The sequence below is a fragment of the Cyanistes caeruleus genome, chromosome 8, assembly GCF_971803275.1.
Source record: "Cyanistes caeruleus chromosome 8, bCyaCae1.hap1.1, whole genome shotgun sequence".
In the NCBI taxonomy this organism is placed as follows: Eukaryota; Metazoa; Chordata; class Aves; order Passeriformes; family Paridae; genus Cyanistes; species Cyanistes caeruleus.
The window spans coordinates 12,044,289-12,065,358 of record NC_141708.1 but is presented as its reverse complement, the minus strand read 5'-3'; the positions used below and the strand labels follow the sequence as shown (position 1 = coordinate 12,065,358).

The 21,070-nt window shown below is 45.5% G+C and overlaps 1 protein-coding gene across 9 annotated transcripts in view; it reads right to left on the bottom strand.

Moving 5' to 3' along the window:
- Nucleotides 1-21,070, bottom strand: part of SH3PXD2A (SH3 and PX domains 2A) — a 243,399-nt gene that overhangs the window by 175,280 nt on the left and 47,049 nt on the right. The window lies entirely within an intron of this gene.

The window sequence follows — 21,070 nt, the reverse complement described above, 5'->3', positions numbered from 1 at the left end:
ATCCCACAGAACACAGGCCCCACCAATGGCCTGAAAGCACAGCTCAAGGTGGGTGTACCCTCAGCCCAGTATCCTTTAGCACATAGTTTCCTAGCCTAGGAAAGCTGATCTGATGTTCCCTAAAGGAGCCCTACAATATACCCTTGGATGATGAGGCCTGATGGACAAGTGCCACTGAGGCTGAAGACCAGCTGAAAGGCCTCAGACAGAAAGATGCATCTGCTCTAGTGATGCCTTCATGGACTCGCCCCAAAAAGACCAGCTCCAGCCCTGAAAACTGGAGTTTCAGAGTTTCTCATCTTTCCCATTCACCCTCTGCAACATTTCACTCTCATTCAGCACATGGTGCTACCAAGACAGAGACCCAAATTTTCCCATTCTGTTTCATTTCTCCCTGTGTTTCCGATGCATGATGTCTCTATGATGCTCAATGTCCCCTTCCTACTCAGAAGCCCTGACTCCTTCGGGCAAGGGGAACTCCAAAGTTCCTGCCAAGAGCTCTTTTCCAACCGACCAGGAGAGACATCTTTCAACTCACAGCCCACAGCTCCTGTGATCTCTGAGGAAGGAAAGGAAGGAAAAACAAGCAGTCGTGTTACTTGCCCTTGCAGAACCCCTATCTCCTCACCTCAACTGGATCTACAGCTCAATACAAATATGCAAAGTGGCAGCAAGAGCTGGGGGAAGGGAGGGGATACTCGTCAATCAGCATTTAATCTCATCAGTGCTACGTGTCCAACAGAGAGGCTGTGCAAGTTAACAGCGGTTTTGCTAACTCGACAGATTTCCTTTTAAAAATATTTTTTTGCTAACTAGAGGAAAAACCGTCAGAATTATTTTTTTTTTTATTTTTTACTGGTTTTGTTTTAAGCACGCAGAATCCTTCTCGCCTTCCACTGCACACAACATCTCCAGCGTTTTCACCATATGGCACAGCAAACCAAAGATCAAGAGGAAACTCGGGAGTAGAAGGAACATCTGTGCAGGAGAAGAACTTAAAAGATCCCACATGTTTCCCCATCAGGGAGTCAGCATGGTAAATAAATAGACCATAGCTTTGCGGATTGTTAGCTAACTCGCTTTTCTGTCTACAAAGACACGTTTTTTATTAAAAATGGGAAATTTTGTTTTCTTGTAGGTAGAGCTCTGGGTGTCTGAGGTCAGGCATGGGCAGGAGCTTCCTTCAAAGAAGAGGTGGAAAAAAAGTGGGAGGGAATCCCCACCTACTGACTTGAAGTTTCACTGTTGCTACACTTTTAGCCAGGAAGGCAATTCTCACTTTACTATGCAGTGACTGATTGAAGCTGGAACTGATACAGTCAAATTCCCAGGGTTATTCTTGGAGTAAGATTATCTTGGCTAATACAAGCCTTTTTAACCACTTCAAGAGAGCCACAACGGGTATAACTTAGTGCTATTTATCTAGAGGGTGGATATCAGCAAAATAGATACAATAAACTGAAGCTGGAAGAGTTTGGCTAAACTTTCCTAGACTACATTTTCCACCCCAGCTCTTGCCTCCACTGGGAAGGTCTGGATGTCAGGGAGCTGGGGGAGGCAGGGGCACTCTGGAAGCCTTCAGGATGTTGAAGTTGAATAAAGTGCAGCAGAAGCAGGGAGTCTTTCCTCAGCACTTTCCTGCGCCCAGTTCTGCCATTCAAAGCCAGTGCAAGTTAGAGCTGAAGTCCTAGAAAAGCAGGGTTCTGTATCCTCCTACCCACAGAGAAGGATGCAAAGTGGAAGATGAGAAACAGATGTATACAGGAGAAAAAGAACATCAGTGGACCTGAATGAAATGTTCCCAAATTTTCCAAAGATGATGGGATGTCCCGAGCCAATTCACAGCCCTTTCCTAACATGATTAACAGACAAAGACCAATAAACAGATTTTCAGTTCTCTTAATTCGATGTCTACAGAGTATCTGAAAGTCAAAAACTCTTTTGTCTGTGACAAATACTTTTCCATTGAAGGAAGTTATTCTTGTTATAATTGCAAATACACATATGATTGATGAAATAAACCCTTCACTTAATGCCCCAGGTTACTCTGCTCAGACACAGGCAGTCTCCACAAGTTGTTACTCACATCTTTGATATGTGATAATTAACTTAGGGACAAAGTTTGCTAAATCAGAAAGCAAGTCTGTCACCTGTGGTAAAATCATCCCTGTATGAAGGCAAAAAAGGGAAGTCGGGATGCAGAGTCCCAGAGAACTGAATTAGGGATATAGTTGGCTTTGGGCAGATAGGAAAACAGAGCTGGGCAGTGCATTTGGCAAAACTGGAGGAGCTCAGTTCATCTGCTTACAATGAGGAAGAGCCTCCAATTGCACGACTGGTGTATTGAGCAGAAAGAAACCTGTTACCTGTTATCACAGGGTGGAGGATCCGTTTGGAAACAGGGAGGGTACATGGAAACCAGGAAGTGAGCTTTCCATCCATTCAGACAGCATGTCTGGAGTCAGGCTGAACAAACATATCCCACTCTCACTTCTAGCACAACAAATGCATGTCCACGAATAACTCGCCACCAAAACTGTCCCTCCAGTCTTTGTCTCTCCAAACTGCTCTGAGTTTGCTGACATCTTTCCTAATCAAGTCCTGTACAGTCCTGCCTTCTGTTCCAAGCACCTTCCTTCTTGCCTCTGCCCAAAATTCCTTTAGAAGACCTGCTATAAAACCTTGTGGTCCAGATTATGACTTTCTAGCAAATGACCATCAATTAATCACATTAAAAATCAAGGGAATTACTCATGTGAGTTACTGCTCATTGAAAAGACAGCAGACTCAAGAGTACTGGCCCGCTCCACTCCTTTCTATTGGTACATGAAACCACCTGACTAGCAAGAATTAAATAGGAAGATTTCAGAGTATCAACTCAACCACTTCCCCATGCATCTTCCTTCTCATGTCTTTTGTTTCAGGTCACCTTTACGTAAAATGCAAACGTGCCATGAAGAAAGAGCCACTTCTGCACACCAAAACCATTTGGGTTTGCCATAAAACAGTATCTCTGGTCATTTCACATCAGCTCTGCTGTGAAAATAAGATCCCACCCCTGTCTGCCTTGCAATGGTAATATCTGGTTAAAAAATCTTACTTAAAAAAAAAAAAAGTGCCCTTGGAGATACTACAAGTAGCATCTCTGAGGAGGAGAAACCAAGCAGCTTCCTGATAATTTACTACATTTTGGTACTACTCTCTTGGTTAAATTTTCATGAAACAACATTTCTTTCTGCTGCAGACATAAGGACTTACAGCACCCAGCATTAAGAGGCAACATCTCTTTTGAAGAAGATGCTTTTACTCTGCTACAAACCAGCCAGTGCAGGGGATGTGAATATATAAACTATTCAATGGCTTGACCCTGTGGCATTTGCCAGTGGGAACTTTGCTCCTGGTTTGGTTTTGAGGTTTCCGAAGTTTGTGTCCAAATCCAACTCCCTAAAATTAATCCACTGAGACAGTTACCTGACCTCCACCTATGCTTTATACCACAGACTGTACACAGGTTCCTGCTGGGCTGTTGTTGGTTCTTCCCCTTCCTTCCTTGCAGCAATTTTAATTCCTCTGGTTAGAATAATGAAGTCCTCCTCTTAAAATGAGCAAATGAGGACACCCACATAATCTCTTAGTGTGGAAATCGGGTTCCTTTTCAAGTGGATGCAGGTTTGTCACATGCACAGATAAAAATCAAAGCTCTGCAGGAGGCCAGCACTGCAGTCACAGGGAGATTTATTTATAACACAAAGATCCTGAGGATGACTTTCATGCAAGCCCCTTACTTTGGCAAGCAAAATGACATCCACTGCTGCAAAATTATAAAGGACTCTGACCTTCTACAGTGAGAGATGAGGCCTCTCTCCCTTTCCAGGGTATTATTTACTTGTGTCCCAGAGAAAGAGCAGTTGAAAATCAAACCAAGAGCAGCAGAGTTTTTGCAAGGTGCCCCTAGAAACCCCAGCTTGCCACTTGTCTTGGCTACTCAACTTGTCCCAAGAGTACAGTTCTTCCTACACTGAATGCCAAGAGGCATACCAGCTTCCCTTTTTCCAAGTGCTCATCAGAAAATGCATTTTTAATTAAAAATGAGGAAAGCTGTCAATAACTTTAATTTAGACACTGATGGACTTGAAAGGTAAAGTATATGAGGACAGTCAGGCATCAGGCACCTCTCTTCTCACAAGGCTGATCTGATCTCAAAGTCCAAGGAGAAAAGAAGGGCTACAGCCAACTGGGAGACAAGGAAGAGGAGAGGAGGAATCTGTACATGTATGGGGTTGTGTGCACACTTCTGAGAGAGTCTGCCAAAGAAGCTGGAAGAAAAGCAGATACTGCCAGGGATCTGAAACTAGTGATGATGGAACTCACACCTCAGCAAGAGGGGTTAAGGGCATCTGCAAATCTGAAAGTCTCTAATGCAGGTAACACGAGTTTAGATGAGAAGGAGAGGTAAGATACCAGAATAGGAACAATCAATTAAACCCCCGAGGAGCTGCAGTAATTTCCTTTCATTTTGAAGTTGGAAAGCAGCTGTGCTGCTTGCTGATGGGATTGATGGTTTCAGCATCATCAGCTATATTTTGAACTATAAACCATGTCATGTACAAGAAAGGGAATGGCCAAGATGGATTTGAATTGTCATCTGCCAGAGTTTTCCAGTGGATAAACCTCTCTGGTCCTGTTTCTGGTTTTGCACCGGCAAAATGTGAGACAGATCTCAGGTATGTGACATGAGAGTTAATCAAGCGCCATCAAAGGCTCTGAGCCTCATGCTGCAGAGCAGGAGTCAGAGACTGAATTCAGAAGAACTACACTCATCTAAGCCCAGCAGGACAGGAGCAAATGGAGTAAGTATTAATGGTAGTTTTCAGATATAATTATCCTCTCTTTGTAGGCTTATGTAATCTATAGCATATTCCAAATCCTGGTTAACCTGGGAATCCAAAGGGGTCTTTCTTAAGGAAGATGGTTGGCCACCATTTCTAGAGAATGGATCTCATGCTGCTAGGTAACATATAAACATTTAAATGTCAGCAGGTGAAAACAAGCAAGAGAGTGGAGAACACAAGATACCATCTCCACAGATTCACCTTGTACATTCTGGTCTAGGGAAGATAATTTCTTCAGTTGTTTTGTTTTAGAATAGGTGTTCTGCTAAGGTTAATCAGTGGAGCATCCCTGATGTGAATGGAAGGACCTCATTTACTCCAGCTCAGGACCACACCTGCTGAGATCAATGACAGGAAATGCATGGCAGGGAATAAATGCTCTGCTGCTGGGGCAGATCCCTCCACAGCATACAGCTGTTAGAGAACTTTCTCTAGATTTCTCTGAGCTTCTTTTTATTTCTCCTCTGCTTCACCCTCTCACAGGAATAACAAGCCAGTTCGCTCTCACAGACACAAGACAGCAGGAGGCCTGCTTAACTCCCACCCCTTCAAAATTGGCCAGAGCAGAGCTGTTCCTGAGCATAACACCAACTAGGAAAAGTTTGCAAAAGATGTTTGGGTGAGGATGTGGAACAGACTGAGCCCAGGGGAGCTCATCTGCTAGCCACACACACACAGAACTGACATCTTACACAGCAGAAGGAGGTGAAACTCCATCTCTTCCTAAAGCAGTAACGGGTTCCACAATGCAGCAGGAATAGCTGTATCAGGCAGCCAGTGACACTGGCTCCCTTGTGGTGTTACATGATGCCACAGCATGCAGGAGAAGTGCAATAATTCAATCCCTGAGAAGCAGCAGCAACTGCTTTCCTTTTATTTTGAAAGAAGAAAAAAAATTAAAGCAGAAAGTCATCCGGATAACCAGCTGACATGCCTGACAATTACAGCATTATAGGATATGTTCTGAATTAAATATAGTGCAATCCATGAGAAAGTCAAACAAAAGCAGGAAAATGCATGTAAAATAAAGAGAACAGACATTTACAGCATGGTGTAATCCTCAAAGGGAAAATGCCTGTCTCAGGTCTGAAAATTTCCACAAGAAATCTTGGAAATCTTACAAACCTCTCAGTATCCAACTAAAACAGCCAGGGGAGGAGAAGGCGGGGAGCAGAGACTAGGGGTCTTTCCCCAACTCGATCCATCAAAAGAGGGAATGCTGTTTCCCAGCTGAGACATTTGGTATTTTTCTTAAAGAAATGCAGCTTTCTCTAAAAGCTCCGTAGAACGAGCCCAGCATTTGTGGCCAACGCAGCCTGGCAAAACATTCTGAGGTGCTGGTTTGGGATGACAGAGGCACTTGGTGCATCTCTGAAGAGCTTCTCAGAAAGCCCACACTGTCCTTTCACAGAGCAGCCATTGACGTCTCCTGCCAGAAGCATTTTCTTTCCCCAGTGCTAAATTAATCTGGCCTCATCCAACTTAACCACACTGGAAGATGCTTGGACAAAGGCTACTTCATACTTTTCCATCTATCCATGGTAGTTATATGTCCCCTGTTACTCTGGTATCTACAGAGGATTTGTCCCAATAGCATCCCTGGGAAGTAAGGCCATAACACAATGCCTGTTTTAGACAGATGAATGCTGCAGTTATGTGGTACCACAGGGTCACACAGAGATGTCAGAGCCATGCTGATGCCATGTCCCATCAGGTCAATTAGCTTCTGGGGAAAGCTCATAATTTTGTGATGGGATGCAAGCATTTTGCTGGATTTTCTTCCAGAGCTGGGACATCCAGAGCCAGCCCAGGTGTTCAGGCTGTACAACCTAGGCATATTCTGAAAGGCTCACTGCAGGTCACAGTAAAAATCCTGTCTGGAAGAAGAGATAACTTCAAAAGAAGAGCATCTTTCCTTACATCCTGCAATTTTTTATCCTTACAACCCACAGACTTTAAGTGTTCTTTCAGACTGCACATAAGCCGCAAGAGACCAGCGTGTCCCAGCGAGAGACACTGCAGTAACAGTGCCCTTGGACACTCAGCTCTGGCCTTCAGACAGCAAAACTGCTTCTGACAGCACTGTCAGGGCAGAGGTTCCAGTTTTAAACACAATGGCAAGTCTAAGAGCTTCACTGAAAGGGAGCAAAGCACCAAGGTCACTTCCATTAATCACTGCTTCCTGCATCACTTGGGCATTTTAAAAAGTATTTACTTTCCATCCTTTAAATTTTAACCCTTTCAAGCCAATGACTGAAATACAGTGTAGCCCCACTAAGACTTTAGGGTTTATCAGTTTACTAATTTTACCAAGACACTCTAAAGGCTCACAGTGCAAAAACTGAAAATGCCTGCCCTATATTCTGCCTCCTGATGCAACTAGGAGCAGCTCAACTCAGCTTAGTCCAGCACAAAGGCTGGACAGATTGGTAGGAGGCTGCATGGCTTTGAAAAACCCTCTGGTCCTTAAAAGCCCTGGCCACAGTATCAAACACTGCACTGCAGCTGCAAGCAGGGTGCTTGAGGAGGCATCCCAAAAGCAGCAGAAGGGCCATTAGCAGAGCACTGGTATTAATTGCATCCTTACTGTTCGCAAAAACACACACCAAATATTGTCAGCATGATTTACAGGCTGTTTTGGTTTTACCAGTGTTTTGTTCAGTGCTGTCAGACCATCCAGGGAACCAAACTCCTGCTCTGCTCTGTAACATGACAGATTTAGGATGGCCTCTTGTGGGAACAGGGGCTGGCCCTTCATTAATGGGTCCCCTTGTTTGCCAGCGTGACTCCTCCTGCGTTCAGGCAGTCCCCTAAGGGGATGTCAAGAGCTGGAGAATCACATCCGTCAGGCAGGGCCCTCCTCTACCCTTCCTTACTCCTCTTGCATAAAGAGGCAACAGTGGATTTTCATGGTGTTTTAGGCAGGGACTACCCAGACAGCCCTACCCCATCTTTGCAAACTGATTTTGTTTGAGCTAGTGCAAAGCCTGGCATAGAAACTCTCTGAAACCAAATTTATACATTGAAAGGTCATTGAACTTGCACCCACAGAATCCATCCTCAGAATCTTCTAAGTTGCTCACACAGTGCTGACCATAGTTTTAACTAAACCCTATTAAAAACACACCCTCATTTAAATTGCTTGAGTTTTATGAGTCTGCAAGAGTACTTCCCTGCTCCCACTGCTAAGAGAGAGATGAGACTTTAGCTCCAAATGTATGAAACTTAATCCCTCTGTTTTCATAATCTACATCTTCTCTACAGCCTGTTAGCTTTGCTTGATATATTGTCCCCTGGAAACCATGAATAACTTCAATATTGAAAACAGAAACAATAGCTCAGAACACAATGGCACATTTTACTTCACAAACTCCATCTGAAATGGTATCTACTCATCTCTGTAGGACACTTCTCATAGCTCAGGGGAGAGCATCTGCCAGAGGAGAGTGACTACCCAGCACAGTACAATGAAGAAACTGTGCCAAGCACAACATAACCACAGGTTTTAGCTGCATGCTGGGAGAAGACTCCTTTGTCTTCTTTTCTTCCTCTCTCCGTACCTCCAAACCCCAAGATGTTTTGCCTGTGTATCTGGCTCCAAACACACGTGTATCTTATCTTTAGGGGGATTTAGAAAGGAGTACAGACAACAAATCCCACCACCTGAGCAGGCAGAGAGAGCTGCACAGATGTAACAGACACCTTGCTGGGAGCCTCCAGGGAGGTAATAAGCAGCCAGCAGGACAGGAGGTTTCCAAGAGCTCGAAGGCAGCTGCCAGCTTTACACCCCAGCCCCAGCACAGTCCCTTCAGCTCAGGCACTGCCCAGCTTTGGGTGCCATGCTGGCATCTCCCCAGGATGGTCACGTGGCACACAAAGACAGCAGAGGTGGTCAGTGCCTGGGAAGGGCAGATTCCAAAAGCATTGGCTGTCCAGTTGCACTTGCAGTGCAGGGAGGAAAGGATTTACACACTAAAACACAATGTGAGAACAAACCTAGGTTTGCAACAATCTGTCTTTACTGGTGCCTACTGTAATGGCATGTCAGAGATTGGTTTCTCTCTGTAGATTTATTTCTGGATAGGAAGGACAAAGTTCATGGGTATCAAAAATCTGTTTTAAAGAGCCCTTCCATCTCTAGCACAGGCATCTGAGCTGCACAGTCAGACCCACACCAGCTCCTCCTGATCTCTGCCCCAACATGCAGCATTGACAACTTTCTTGCTTTAAAAGCAAAAAGGAGATTTGGGTAAGATCTGAGTTCATAAAGTCCATGCCCAGAAGGAGAATCCCAAAGGACCCAGCGCCCTAAGAAGAGAGGCTAGGACTGAAATCTTACTTTTCTAAGTACAAGTCTGCTTGAGGACTTTCATTAATTTAATTGAGAATGAAAGCAAACCCTGGGAAAGTAGACGGGCTTGGACAGTGGCCACGATGGCTGCGTGTGCTGCTCAGAGCCGGGTGGGCACTCCAAGTGTTTACAGGGCCTCTGTGTTACGCTCTGCATGCTCGAGCCCAACTCGGGGATTTTCATTCAGATAACAATCATCCATCTCTGGATGCATTCCTCGTGGACCAGATGCTATTCTGTGTATCATACCAACTAATCACATGTAATATTTGGCAGAGTATTAAAAGTGTTGATGGAGGTCTTTGACAATGGTAGGGGTTATTTTGGTCTTTTTTTATCTCAGTAGCTTTTAAGTGGCACAGGCACGCTGTCAAGAAATACTGTCAGGACTGTGACTTTTCCAAACTTGCAGATGAGAAAACTGCTACAAGTTGTGAGGGAGAAAGAGCACATGGAGGCAGATGCTTGCATCCAGGAGGAGAGGGACTCCTTCCAGCTCTGTCCATCCACAGGAGGTTTCCTGCCTCTATCCCTGCCTGGTGGCATTTGCAAGACCTGATGGTGAGGCCATGGTCAGTAGTACCAGGTGCAAGAGGTACCCAGAACAATGTTACCCACCACAGCAGCACAGTGCTGCCTTGAAAGCCAGAGCTGTTGTGCCCATCCCTGGGGCAACAGCAGAGTTTTAAGCCAAGACTGGCCACAGGGCCATGTAGGCTGTGCATGTCCAGTGAGCATTTATGCCTGCTTTCCTCTGGCAGATACTTCTCCAGTAATACAAGGAGCAGTGCAGCACCAGGAACAGTTTGTACTTAACTAGGCATGTACTCAGTCACGAAACAAAAACACAAGTGTTCCTCCAGCCTGTCTGGCCACACATGCAAACCATGGTGGTCAGCTGAAGGGTACTCAATGGGTGCACTGATGCAAGGTATGCTTGGGTGATTCAAGGAAAGGGTGCTGGGGAAAGCAAGCCACAGGAAATTGTAGCCACAACTCATCACATCCAGCAGCTTCTTCCCAAATACTTCTGAGGGGAAGAAGGTGACCTACAAATTACTTTGATGGGCAGGCTGATGTCCATCCAGGACATCCAGCAGTGATGATGCAGATTTCTATGCTTTTCCACATCTTGTAACCAGCTTTAGAAGCTGGATGGGGCAGACAGGCAGGACAAACAAGCACGACAGTCATTTGTTCCCTGCTGGGCACCATGCAAGCGTTCAGGGCTATTTCTCATCCCATCTGTGGATTTGCACTTGTCTATTCTATCCTATTCTCCATCACGCAAAGCCACAATAAAGGAACATCAGAAAGATGTCCAGATTGCAGAAACATCCTCAAAAATGTGTTGGAAAGTCCAAGTCTAGCCAACAAGCTGCAGGTACCAGACAACTCTCTTCTGCCCTAGCCCCTGAAAATTAACATTTCACAGACTTGTGAAATTACATGATGATATTTTGTCACAGAAAGTATCCAGGAAGACATGAACTTGCATCAGAGAGATTCAAGCCATATCCAAGCCCTGTAATTCCCTTATGAGCAGCAGTCAAACTGTCTGATGGCACTGCCTGATGAGACCTGGCTGCTAGTTTTGAAAGCCCACATGTCCTCCATAGGGTTATATATCTTTAGCTCCTCACCATTATGGCTGTAAGGAATCAGGACTAGAGAACTGCCATCTGCAGAACCCAGCACTAGAAATTCAATTAAATAAATAAAAGAAAATGGTACCAAGAAAGAAGCGAAGTGAGGAGGAGGTGGGAAGAGGAATGACACATCAACTGCTTTCTACTGGGCACAAGCAACTTCAAAAATTGAGTTCCACTCCATCCTGCTGAGAGTAAGAAAAATATCAGAGAACAGAATGGCCCATTTTCCATCAGAAAGCAAGACACCAGCCTCATCAAAGCACAGCTACTCCCTTTGTCATCAAATATGGGCAGAAAAGGCATGGGAGGGCAGCAACTACACTTCCATGGCCAGCACAGAGAACGCTCTTTGCCAACAACCCAGATACAAAGTTATCTTGCTTAATTACGACGTCCTTTGGCTCAAGTAACTGACAAAATAAATTTTACTACCAGACACACAAAAAACGATTTTGCTGAGCCAGGTGCAGACAATTGTTTCTAGCCTTTCATCCGAGATTGGTGCACATCTCTGCATGAGGTCAGGTGCTGAAGAACATTGTGCTGGCCAAGAATGAAGGAAAACTTGAAAGTGGCTGAGGAACAACAGAAACAAAACTCAGAATAATTTTTTTCTACCCTAACAGGTGCAGAGATGTGATTAAATGTGCCTAAAAACTCAGGCTTTCAACATGGCCTGAGCGTCACACTGCAGATTCAATATGGTCAAGGAAGCTTTGAAATCCCACTCCTGCTTTGAACCCTGCAGATCAGTATCAACCTGGAGAAGGATTTGAAGCCAGAGGAAGATGCTCATGTTTCGAAAGCAAGCGCCAGCAGGGGAAAGGGGAGGCAAAGGGGCTGTTCTCCATTACAAGAGAAACTGCAAGAGCAGTTTGGGCAGGTGATCCCCTTGCCTGAATGTGGGACTGAACAGCATTAAACACTGCAAGTACAATAGAGACTTGAAAACAAAAACAGATTTCCCTTCCTAACCATACTGAGACATGCAACAAGGTAAACTGCCAGACAGCTTCACCTGCCTTTCTGTTAAAACTGAGCAAAGGAATAGGATTCAAATACCAATTCTGCTGACAGATGGGCTGACACTGTAATAGTATCTCATCTACTCAAAAGCATCTCTCAAATGTCAGAGGTAGAAAAAGAACTCCAGATTTCATATCCTGACTCTGAATGAGTCCCTCGAGGTATTGCTTCCCTATTTGATCCATGCAGAAAGAACCTATTCCTATTATCAGAGAGGGACACAGAGAAAGAAGGAAAAACTGAGATGAGGCAGAGATACTGCTGGAGAGTACAGGGTTGATTCTGAGTATAATGCTGACTTGCAGGAGTCTGACAGTTCTGGGATGTGTGCAGATGCCCTGTGTGCCTGCAAGCAGATAAAAAAAAAAAATATCAGTGTAACTACTCCAAAAAGCAATCATTGATTTTTAGGATGCAAAGGCCACTTTTCCATGCTTTGGCACTCATGTAAAGGTGAGGTTTTTTTCATGATGCCACTGAATTTTCTGGCACAACTGAATCCCCTTCCCAGGAAAACCTCTCTTACACTTGCCTCCTCAGCTGGATGTCTCCAGGAGCCATTCTGATGCCCCACTGATAGCAGTGAGCACACAATGATTATGTAGTTAAGAAGTACCTACAAACTGGTTTATTCTTTACTGAGAGGGTGGTCAAACACTGGAACTGGCTACCTAGAGGAGTGGTTGATGTCCTAAGCCTATCAGGAACTAAGAGGCACTTAGACAATGCCCTTAACTTGCTTTAATTTTTGGTCAGCCCAGAAGTGTGCAGGCAGCTGGACTACTTGGCCATTTTATGTCCCTTCCAACTGGAATATTCTAATAATGAAGGCCTGTAGCATGGACATACAGCAAGGATTTCTCTATTTCAAGATTATGACAATCTCAGAAGATGAGAATTTTCTGTGAACTTTTACTGTACTTGGAGCAGAACCCAATACCCAGGACTGAATTTAAAACTCCCTGAGAACAAAATGATCAGTCTGTGTTCTTGACATGACCGCAGTCACCGTTCCATCTAGATACCTGACAGCCACATGTTAACATATCCTCTCAAATCCGTGGGAGATGAACTCTTGCAGAACATGGAATGCAAAGGACAAATCTAGAAAACCCAGCTCTGATCGGGGCAGGGAAAAACTACAGTATCCTGTCTCACAGCTCTTATGGTGCTTTCACTGTCTGAAGAAAATCAGACAAAAGGCCAATATATATTTTGTGTCTTTAGACTAAGAATTACAGTTTGCACCAGAGAAGTATGAGAGATCACTGTTAAATTTGCCACCTCCACGGAGAAAAAAAGAGCCCCATTGCTGGTGGGCAGGAGCACATGGAAGCTGTGACTGTAATCTTCCCTGCAGAGCTGGACCTCCTGATCTCCCAAAGGCAGGACACAGCCACTGGCCAGCATAAGCGGTTCAATCTTGAAGTCTTCCTTCCCGGTTGTCCCCATCTCCCTTCCTCACATTGGTAAAACACTGCTGGTAATGTAACATACTGATTTCAACAGGGAGCTCCCAAGCTGAACTAATCACAGGGAACAAAGGCGTTGTATCTTTCAACTTGTGCCTTTTCTGGCCTCTAACACCAGACGTAGCTCTGCTCAGAGCTGGTATACTGAAATTTTTTACTACTGAAATACAAATAAATGAGCAGGCCACTATGAGAGAAGGAAAGAGTTTGTTTTCCGTTCTGAATATTGACTTATTTGAGAGCATGATGTATTTGAAATCAAATTTTTAAAATATATTTAAAGAGCTCTCTTTTATAGAGGGACTCTGTAATGACGTGGAAAATTCACAGATCCCAACATCAAGCCATGGGTGGAGGGAGTCTGGAGCTTGAATTAAAAATAATGTGGTAGTTTGTAGAAATTAGTGGCACCAATTTAAATTCACACTCACCTCCCTCCTCAAATAATCACCCTGTGAACAGAGGTGGTTTATGGAGCCCTCTGGAAAATGTTCCTCATGGCCTCCATTCCGGACCCAAAATAAAATACATTACATCGCAGCAAATACTTCACCAGGGTGCTGCTCTCTCTTCCCCCAACCCACGCCTTCCATTTGTTGCTAATTAAACGAAACAGCAGGTGCTTAGACCACAAGCACAGCAGGGCTGGAGCGAGTGCAGTGATTAAACCCCCCTGGAATGTCTTCTTGGAGAGCTGCATCTTTCCAGGGACCGGACTCTTAGAGGAAAGATGAGATTAGAGGCGAGGGCTGGGTCAGTCTTTGGCTGTGAGCTCCACAATCAGAGGGTGCTTTCGAAGGATGACAGATAACTAGAAACATCAGGTCTTTGTCTTGCCAAGCCACCTTCCCAGCATCACTGCTATAGGGTGCACACAACAGTGTGTGCTCTGCCTCTGGGCGGGAGACATCTCCTTTCTCACCCAGCTGAGAACCATCATAACAATGCAGAGCAGCTTCCCCCATACCAAGGCATGTCTGGGCATCTCAAATCTCCAAGCAAAGATTAGCAATGCAGTCCCTGAGGCAGGAAGCCATCCCAACCTAGCCCTGGGTGAGGCTAGGTAATGGGTACATCACAAGCCAGAGTGTCAGAGCTGGCCAGGAGAGCTATGGGTTGTGTCTAAACATATGACAAACCAGGTCATGCTAATGAGATGTTCCCAGTTGCCACCCAGAGCAAATGCCTGCAAGCTCAGAGAACAATTTTGTAAGAGTAACTCACTCTGGGATGTGTCCTTACCCCGTGGCTCTTGGCACATCCATTTACCTGCTGCCTCTGTGCTGCCATCTCATCCACAAGGGACTCTGGGGATACAGCATGGTCTGAATCCCCCCAGCTCCTTCACATGGAAGAGAATGATCCTTGCTGCCACCAATGACATCACCAAATTTCACCTCCTGAGATCAGAAATCAAGCAAAAGGAAAGGCAGATGCTATTCTGTTACTGACAGGGCAGACACAGTGCTGTTAAGAAATGGACAGGTGTGGAGCAAGGTGCATTTAGGGGCAGCCAGAGCTGAGCAGCCCATCAAACCAGCTCTTCCTGCATCCTGCTCTGGGGCCTCCTTGCTTTGCCCCAGTGAAGTCTTTGCCCTGCTCACTGTGCACTCCCTCCCATCCCAGCAGGCCAGTCTCACCCAGGTGACTTGGCACGGAGACAAGATGGGATAACTGCAATCACCCAGGGGACCCCAAACCAGTAACCAACTGGGATAACATGGTACAAGCTTAGAAATAAATTCCTCATCCCTTCTACAAATTCCCTTTCCAACCACAAGACTCCATGGGACCAGGACATAATCCCAAGAAGGAAAAGCACTATTTATATTTCTGCTGAGCACTTCACTTCTGTTTGGTCACTCTGCTGATGTTTCACTTCTTCACCAAACCCTGTCAGAAATGACTGGGGGCTCAGGGGGAGGAGAGGGAACGTGGTCATTATGGTCTGGCTTAGCTACTGTAATGCAGCTAACATTTGGCTCTGTTAAAAACAGTCCAAGCCAAAGACTTCAAAGCACTTTAAAAACATTAATGAATAAACTTTCTCCAGGAGGGCTGATTATAGCCCCCATTTTATGGGTGGGTATTTCCAGATAACCTTCCTGCCGCACCAGCAGTTCCCCCCCTCCTTCTTCCACACAACAGACTCCAAGCTCATAATTATACAAAAAACATTTCCACATTAAGGTAATGAAATATATTTTGACCTCAGTGTGGAACAGAATTCAGCATGAAGTTTCCTAACAACAGCCCTAGTGCTCCTGCAGCTCACAGCACACCCCTGCTCAGCTGGATAATCTCCCACACCCAGAACCAATGTGAAGCTTTAGGACTCCTGTCTAGCTCGGAAGCACCTTTTGCAAACTTTTCCCTTTACGTAAGGCTAGCCAGGGGCCACCTTCATGCAGCACATCACTTGCACCATCTACCTTATTCCCAGAATTCAATGTCAAATAAATCTCTACCACCTTCTAAAGCACCAAATGCTAAATCCTACCCTTATGTGCAAACAACCAGCATCCTCTAACCCTCAGCACAGTAACACAGTGAGTGTTGTGCAAGGCAACAGAGGTTTTTGCAAAGCTGCATTAACAGTTACCAGCACACCAAAAAACTACCAGACAACCTGGACTTGTTACAAGGATGCAGGTGTTTGTCATGTGTCATCCCACAACATACTTTCTTCACCAGGAAGACACATGCCAGCTTTGTTCTAGCAGCAGCACATCACTGTTGTGACCAGGAGAAGCCTGGACTTGGATGTCAAACATTCCCAGATGACAGAAAGGCCACAACACGCCAACGCACTGGGCTATCAAAAGATTAGCCAGTTAAAGGGAAAAGTCTGTGAAATAACTTTTTTGTCCAGGTGGATAAGTGCATTCCCTTCTAAGATAAAACTTTGATAATTAAACTTAACCTAGCCCTTTGAAATAATTTTTTCCCTATTATCATTTTACTCAGTCCTTTCCTAGTTTGCTTTCTAATTTCTTCCCATTTGGAATTTCCCCCTCTCTTTCACAGTGTTTTCATGGTTTGTCCTTCACCTCTCTCAAAACACCTATCTGAAGGGAGCCGTCCAGCAAGTCTCACTGGTTTTCTTGACACACCCTTTAAAAAACAAATGCATCAAGACCCAGACACACGGCTCTGATGTTACCTCTGTTTGTAAAAGCACCACTAAATAGATTAGGATCTACCCTTGACTGACCTGGTGAATCAGAGGCACCCCTGCATCAACACTGATGCCTCTGGAATGGCTTTAATAGAGAGCTCTGCTCTCAGTGTACTGCAGAATTACAGAAATTATCTTAAACACACTGTGATGCTTTTCTGAGTCTCCGCTTAGTCCTCTGTGAGCTTGTTCACAGCTCCTACCATCAAGAACATGTCAGCAATTTGTTGAAGTGCAAATCTCCTCACTGGACTGCAACTCCCTGCTCTGATGCCTTTGCATCCTCAGAGGGTCCCAGGTGGGATAGCTTAAAAAAACTTTAGTTATGGCCACTTGTGTGGGTCAAGGCTCAATGGCAGGTGTGGACTCAGCAGGGTGCCAGCCAGGCCAGTGCCAAAGGTCTGATGTGCTGTAAGAATTCAAGCCCTTCCTTTCCTGCACAGATCTGAGACCAGAACTCTCCTTTTAAATGGAAAAACACAAGGTGGAGAGCAAAGCCTTCAGCTTGGCTGAATCCTGTTCAAACAGAGCACCGAGGATGGAGAACACAAAGCTGTGCTTCCCCCAGAGCATCACTATTCCTGCTTTTTGCGTGATTCACCATGTGTCTGCTCAGCTCTGTGGGTTTTACTGCCCTGACCGCTCCACTTCAATGCTTCCCCTGAAGGGAGGGAAGTGGAAATTGCAAAAGGCAGTTCTGCAGTGGGAATACTTGCATTTGCACGAGACATGACACTGCTCTGGTTGCAGAAAAGGAGAACCATGCTGTGACCCGAGGCAAGCAGGAACGGAACAGGGGGCAAACCAACTCCCAACTTCAGGCTCCATACATTGAAGATGAAAAGATCGGTCATTCAGATGCTATGGGGAAGAAGCAAATAGCACCCAGTGCTCATAAATCAGGCTGGGGTGAGCCTGATCAGGAGCCTTCCCTATGGCAGGCAGGACTGTACACAGTCCACAGTGGAAGAGATGCCAGTTGATGCTTTGCTGTGTCCTGTAAGCAAACCATGGTGTGACAGCACCAAGAGCTACTGCTCCTTCCAGACAGGGCCCTCCCACATCTGAGCCTGTCAGAGCAGAAAGCTGGGACGAGTGAGGTGACATGGAAAAGAGCCCTGACAGAGCCCTGCATAAACTTTCCATTATGGCTGGGCAATTTTCTATTTGCACTTAAATGCAATAATGTAAATAAACTCCCCGTAACCCTTCCAGGGCTATTTAAGACGTTTGCGAAAACAAGCAGCTCCTCTCATCACGAGCCAAGGGATGCGAACACAACAGGCACTTCTCATCTTGGTCTCCGCACACTTAATGAAAGTGAAGGATTGTATTCCCTGCACAAAAGTGGAATTGTGTTTCAGGGCTGGGGGTGTGAACTCCGTGCAATTTTCTGGCAGTATAAATAATTGAAAGCTGAGTATGATTAGGGCAGAGTGACAACGTAGGGGAAGGGGTGGAATTGTCATGCCCCAACTTTCAGGGCTTGGGTGCATTGGGGAAAAAAATAGCCATGGAAAAATCCCGCCAAGGAATTTAATTTTCACACAGATGTTCCCAAAAAAAAAAAATTAAAAAGCTGATCTTGCTCTCTGGTAGGAGGAAATACGCTAATAAAGTGGCACTTGGAGAATTTGCTGCCTGTGTGAGGCCAGCAGCCCCAGAGCTGCAGCTTTGGCTGGGGCTGGTCCCACAGCCAAACCATTCTCCTGTGTTTTATTGTTCCAGCCAATAAAACCTGGAACAAGTGTAACAAACAAGTGGGCTGCTCCCAAGGCTGACCTTTAAGTCCTGCTGTGGAGATCTATGAGAAGAGAGTTTCCAATACCAAAACAATGGAGATGGAGGAGGGATAACACAGGATGTATACACTGAGTCTTTACACACTCTGATGAAGAAAGGCTTTCAGCCCAGTTTTTACCATGATTCTGCATAATCCCTTGTATGAGATACTGTCCATGCACAAACCCAGCACGTCTGGGCCCCATACCAAAGCTTTCCACCATGGTTAGGAATTTTTGGGAATTTCAGGCAAGTTTTTAGATTTCCATTATCATCACAGCCTTGCAGGGACTCATGCTTCTGATACATTGGATTTTTAACACGCGAAGCAACCAACAGCTATGAAAATAGGTGTGAGTCCTCCACAGCTGATGTAAGTCAATTCAGTTCACTAGGAAGAACTTGTTGCTTTTCCTCTCTGTGGCTGTATCCAGGAGAGCCCTTCCCACAACACAGGTCCTCTAACATTCTCACAGCCTCCAAGCCAGCAATAAGTGCAGGATGTAGGTATTGATGTTAAGAACAACTTACACAAACCAAAACTCTAGAAAGCAAGGGAATAATTCCAGAAAATAACACCTTTGACCAATTTCACTGTTTTCTATGCCTGCTAGAGGCAGCCCATATACAATTCAAGAGACACAGCTAAGAAGTCAACAACCTCTTTGTGATGTTCCTAATATTTCTTTAAAAAAACCAAACAAAGAAAACTTATTTGTCTAACTACACATAGAGCCCAGACCACTGAGACAGAGCGACAGGAGTGTCACCTCTGTTCTTGCCTTGCTGCTGTCACACCCTGAAGAGCTGGCTAAGCTACCACCTTACTTTCTAAGGTTACCCATGTCCTGGCCAGAGAGGTGGATTGGTGCTGAGCAGCAAGTATTTCCCCAAGCCACCCTGCAAGAGATTCCCATGCTGCAGATTAGAAGCAATACTCAAATGTCAGCTTTATAGTCCAACAGAAGCCTGGTGAAGAAGTACAAAAGGGAGGGTTCCCATAGGCTGGGTCACCTTCTCAGCTGTGAGCTCTTTGCCATGGTCATTCAATGCACCTCTATTGTAGGTTGGCAAGCACTTTGCCATTTCCTCATCATGGCACTCATCTTCATCTGACGTGGAAAGTCTCTTTAAAAACAAATACTGGAAGCTGAACAGATTGTTTTGCCAAGCAAACATTTAAGTAATGATGCAAATTAGAAATATAAACAATTCCATCTATTCATTGAACACAAAGATACTGCCCCAAGCCAGCTGGTATCCTAAGGCTAGAAGGACAAATGGTATTTTGATAGATTTTAAATCAGTGGAGACAACCATCCTCAGCTCAATAATCATGTCAGCTATTATTTTTTTCCCAGGGGCATCTCAATTCCCCTGGGAAGGCCTGTTACAAGCTTGCTGCTGGGCCATTTTTCTGAGAACAGGCATTGAGGGGTCTCTCCTACTGAAGGCCAAGTCTTGCAAGCATGGCTGTACCAAGAGCTCCAGCACAGCTGCCAAAACACAGGAGGCACAGTCAACCCTCACAGACAGTGCAGGGCTCCTCCTGGAAATCTGGTTTTCTGCATCCCCTGCAAGCCTTGCACTGGAATTCTCTCCCCGCACTGTCTGGGATAACAGCAGCAAACAACTGGCCTGTGTTTACTCAGAAGAAAGGATGTGCCATTTCTCCCCAAGGAGCCAGCCCTGACCTTTGGGAACAGACGTGTTGACAGCCCCATGTTCAGATTTCCTCTGAATTTTCCCAGTCTTGTTTCAGTTTCAATAATGTTCTTAAGGAAGCTATTTATGAATGAAACCCTACAGCTGTTGCAGTAACTCCATCCCCACATTTCCAAGATTATCAGGGATGTCCCGAAGCCAAGCAATGGGTATGAACCTGATGGGTCAGATATGGAGCCAGGCCTCTGGTCTGGAGAAGAATTTCACAGCCGCTCTCAACATCTACAGCAGGGCCAGGATGCTGAGGCCCAGCATCCTACACCAAGGGAACAGGAACAAGGGAATCTTAATCCTAGCAAACCAGACAATGCTGGCCAAGGCCAGCACTGCCCAAGCAGAGGGAGGCACATGCAGAGCCCAGCCTGAAAAACACCAATTTCACTGTGCACTTCCACCACAGTCTGATGCAGCAGTATCTGCCATGCTGTTCCACCCCTGCCCCATTTGACCCCACCTTCTCCTCCAGCTTTCCTGCCTGTTGCCTTTAGCACCCTCAGATGCACACATGCAGCCCAACAGAAACACTCACTGAGCCCGTCAGAGGTTGGGAATCCTTTCAGCACAAACCTCCCACGCTGCGAGAGGGGCAAGCTGCATCTCGCGCGGAGCCACAGCAGCAGCAGCCCTCCTTCCTTCCCTCCCTTCCCACAGTGCCAGCCAGGAGCTCTGCACAGGGTGGCACCTACAGAAGAGAGGGTCACCCATTGCAGAGTGACACTGCTGCTCTGCAAGGCTGGGAAGACCAGTGGGTGACTGCTCATGCTGCTAAAGAGGCCCGGTGGGTTGAGGGTTAGGAGTCAGCACTTGAAAACACAGGAGAACATTTGTCCCATTGCATTCTTACCTACACTGTTCACCAGTGCTAAACTTAGTGCATGCTTGAACTTGTCCATTCACCACTCCTGCAGAGCTGAGTGGTTAAACAAAATTAAATAGCAGAGGCCCTAAAAAACAGTCATCACTGAGTTACACTGCGCCGGACCACCAGAATT